The 4,177-nt window shown below is 52.0% G+C and overlaps 1 non-coding gene across 1 annotated transcript; it reads right to left on the bottom strand.

Annotated features, from left to right (window-relative positions):
* Positions 1 to 867: 867 nt before the first annotated feature.
* Positions 868 to 1,029, bottom strand: LOC121870712. The gene has a single exon (XR_006089757.1). It is a non-coding gene; the product is annotated as a 5.8S ribosomal RNA (ribosomal RNA).
* Between the last annotated feature and the right edge of the window lie 3,148 nt (positions 1,030 to 4,177).

Here is a 4,177-nt window from a genome sequence, read left to right as displayed (position 1 = left end):
CTCTCGCAGAGTCATATACACACACAGTTTTAATGCATATACGCTCGTGTTCCGCCCTTACTCGGCCGCACCTTTGCCGCTTAAACTTTGACCTCTTTCCCCGTTCCCGCATGCCACAGCAGTGGCACTTGTTTATCCGGAGAAAGAGAGCGAGAGTCGCAGTATTAATTGGCGTGAGCGGCCTTTCCGGCTGCAGAACTAGTGCTCTATCCCGGCTAGCGCCGTTATGAGGCGCAACACCGTCTTTAACGCGTTTAGAGAGAACTCCCCCTGCCTCCCTCCCAGTCATGAGATAGACGTGGACTCGTGGCGAACTCTCAAAGAGAACGCCCACACCGCGTCTGACCGTGGGAGAGGGTGGAGGAGCGCGTGAGGAAGAGCACGGCGTCACCCAAGCATTCTCATCTCTCTGCCTGCACCACTACATGGTAGACTGCGGGCCCAGGCGCACTCATCAATTTAGGTTCCACTGCAATGCATGCCAAGCACTCTTTTCGAGGTGATAGACGAAATTCCGGCGGGGCTTACTTAAAAGATATCCGACCCGGTTTCGTTTCCTCTTCGTGGGATGGAGTGCCTCTTAGAACATGTGCAGCATCAGCCATGAGCGGCCGACGGCCATTCGTGGTTCCCAGGACAGCAGGCAAAAAGAGCGCCGCCTGTTGTTTATGGTGGCGCATAACTGTCGCTTTTGTTGTGGTTGAATGTGCGCGCCAAGTCCATGGACTTGCTAGTGATAGGTTTGCTTGTTTTATGGGCACGCTAAAGGCGCTGGCGATTAAACCCGCATGGAAGTCGTTCGGTTACTCGTGTCGGGGAGACAGTCAGCAGGCAATCAACTCGCAGCAACCGATGGATGTATATTTCCGACCGTGAGAGGAGTGGCGGCGACAAGCTCATATGGCTGCTGCCGCCGCAATATGCGTTCAACTTGTCGATGTATCTGGTATTCTTGCGATTCACATACCGACACGCAGTTTGCTGCGGTCTTCATCGACCCACGAGCCGAGTGATCCCCCGTTAAGAGTTGTGTATTTGCCATTTGGTCTTTTTGCGACTAACCATCACAGGTCGAGTCTCAATGAAAGGGTTTGACAGACATAGCCCAAGTTTGTGGTTTGGGTTTGGCCGGACGGCTTGTTGTTGTTTTTTGACACTTGAATTTCACTCTTTTGGGGTCAAGAGGCTTATTCGCCGGTAGTAAGGAACGGACGGGCAGCCGTCCAAAGCCCCGTCCGTCCTCCTCCTCCGGTCTTCGCGCTCTCGCCCGAGTGTGGTCCACCTACAGCGTGGTGGTACCTATTTTTGGTGCGGGGGCCGGGATTGTCCTCTTTCGCTGCTGGAGTTGCCAGAGCAGAGCCCGAGACCGCCCAAATCAGAGAGTAGTAGAAGTTTTAAGAGCGCTCGCTTCTCTTTCTTTCAGCACGATCCTTCCAAGAGGTTCACTCTACGGAAACTTTGTTACTTACTTTTTACTTCTAAATGATCGGAAAGTTTGGACATCTTTCCACAGTTTCGAGGCGACGACTTCAGAAAACCTCAAGGGCAACGGGGCTTCTATTAATCCAAGAGCGCCCAGTCCCAAGGCCTCTACTAAATCATTCAATCGGTAGTGGAAGCGACGTGGTGTGTACAAAGGGCAGGGATTTAGTCAGCGCAAGCTGATGACTTAACTTACTGGGAATTCGTTCATGGGAAACAATTGCAAGCCCCAATCCTTATCAAGAAAGGCTTTTGAACGGGTTACCCGCCCTCTCGAGGGGAAAAACCTGCTGATCCCTTCAGAATACGCTGCAAGTGCCCAGAACATCTAAGGGCATCACAGACCTGTTATTGCTCAATCTCGTGCGGCTAGAATTGCCGCTTATCCCTCTAAGAAGAAGTTGCGAACTGACACCATTTTCTGGAGATCCGTCGACTACTTAGTAGGCCAGAGTCTCGTTCGTTATCGGAATTAACCAGACAAATCGCTCCACCAACTAAGAACGGCCATGCACCACCACCCACCGAATCGAGAAAGAGCTCTCAATCTGTCAATCCTTCCGGTGTCTGGGCCTGGTGAGGTTTCCCGTGTTGAGTCAAATTAAGCCGCAGGCTCCACTCCTGGTGGTGCCCTTCCGTCAATTCCTTTAAGTTTCAGCTTTGCAACCATACTTCCCCCGGAACCCAAAGACTTTGGTTTCCCGGAAGCTGCCCGCCGGGTCATGGGAATAACGCCGGCGGATCGCTAGTTGGCATCGCTTATGGTTAGAACTAGGGCGGTATCTGATCGCCTTCGAACCTCTAACTTTTCGTTCTTGATTAATGAAAATATCTGCAATGCCAGAAGTTTCGTCTTGCGACGGTCCAAGCACTTTCACCTCTAGCGTCGCAATACGTAATGCTCCCCCGCTTGTTCATTAGTCATTACTCTGGTTCCGAAAACCAACAAAATAGAACCGAGGTCCTATTCCATTATTCCATGCATCACTATTCGGGCCATATTCAAATAGCCTGCTCTGGAGCACTCTAATTTTTTTCAGTAAACTTCGCCACCGACACTCTTAATAAAGAGCATCCTGGCGAAGCGGGCGGGCGGGTTGTTCGATGCGGATAGTAAACACTGGCGAAAAATCTACGAACCGAACTGAGATCCAAATTCACGGCTTTTTTTAACCGCAAATAACTTAATATACGCTATTGGAGCTGGAATTATCGCTGCTGCACCAGACTTGCCTCCAATGGATACTCGTTAAAGGATTTAAAGTGTACTCATTCCGATTGCGAGGCCTCGGATGAGACTCACATCGTTATTTTTCGTCACTACCTCCCCGTGCCGGGAGTGGGTAATTTGCGTGCCTGCTGCCTTCCTTAGATGTGGTAGCCGTTTCTCAGGCTCCCTCTCCGGAATCGAACCCCGATTCCCCGTTACCCGTTATAGCCATTGTAGGCGCATAACCTACAATCGAAAGCTGATAAGGCAGACACTTGAAAGAAGCGGCGCCGGTGCGGAGACCGTGCGCTCAGCCCGAAGTTATTCAGATTCACCACAGGTGGGTTACGGACCGGGGCCCGACCAGTTTTGAACTAATAAAAGCGCTCTTCCCTTGCGGTCAGAGACCAATTGCATGTATTAGCTCTAGAATTGCTACAGTTATCCAAGTAAGTGGGTTTACAGATCCAATGAAACATAGCTGATTTAATGAGCCATTCGCGGTTTCGCCTTAAATCGGCTTGTACTTACACATGCATGGCTTAATCTTTGAGACAAGCATATGACTACTGGCAGGATCAACCAGGTAGCTGCTGCTGTTGGCGGCGCCTATCACGGCGGCCAAAATAGTGAGATTGAGAGAGAGGCAGAAGACATTGGGCGAGGGACCGCACGTTGGCCTTAGAGAAATAGTAAACCAGATGATCAGATCTAACTGCACCTTCTCTTGCTATCCTCGGCGCCGGCAGCGCCACCGTGTGTGCCAATCTCCTCCCTTATCCGCTCCTCTTTGCCCCAGCTCCAGCGAGGCAGCCGACATTGAGCGAGGGACCGCACGTTGGCGAATCTCCTCCCTTATCCGCTCCTCTTCTCTTTGCCCCAGCGAGGCAGAAGACATTGGGCGAGGGACCGCACGTTGGCCTTAGAGAAATAGCAAACCAGATGATCAGATCAAACTGCACCTTCTCTCGCTATCCTCGGCGCCGGCAGCGCCACCGTGTGTGCCAATCTCCTCCCTTATCCTCTCCTCTTCTCTTTGCCCCAGCGAGGCAGCCGACATTGGGCGAGGGACCGCACTTTGGCCTTAGAGAAATAGCAAACCAGATGATCAGATCAAACTGCACCTTCTCTTGCTATCCTCGGCGCCCGCAGCGCCACCGTGTGTGCCAATCTCCTCCCTTATCCGCTCCTCTCCTCTTTACCCAGCTCCAGCGAGGCAGCCGACATTGGGCGAGGGACCGCACGTTGGCCAATCTCCTCCCTTATCCGCTCCTCTTCTCTTCTCTTGGCCCCAGCGAGGCATAAGACATTGGCCCATCTCCTCCTCTCTCTCTTTCTCTTACTGTTTGTGGGGACGTGGGCTCATGAGCGCCATCGTCGCCCAATATTGGTTAGGTTGTGTATTTCACGGGTGGGAACCGCCATCATCGTTGTTAGGTGATGGGGTAACCCAACGTGTGCTTTGACGAGTTTTGGCTGCTAAAC

Source organism: Homarus americanus, unplaced genomic scaffold, assembly GCF_018991925.1.
Source record: "Homarus americanus isolate GMGI-L3 unplaced genomic scaffold, GMGI_Hamer_2.0 scaffold21522, whole genome shotgun sequence".
Taxonomy (NCBI): domain Eukaryota; kingdom Metazoa; phylum Arthropoda; class Malacostraca; order Decapoda; family Nephropidae; genus Homarus; species Homarus americanus.
Note: the sequence above shows the minus strand (reverse complement) of the source record. Positions and strands in the feature narration are given on the sequence as shown.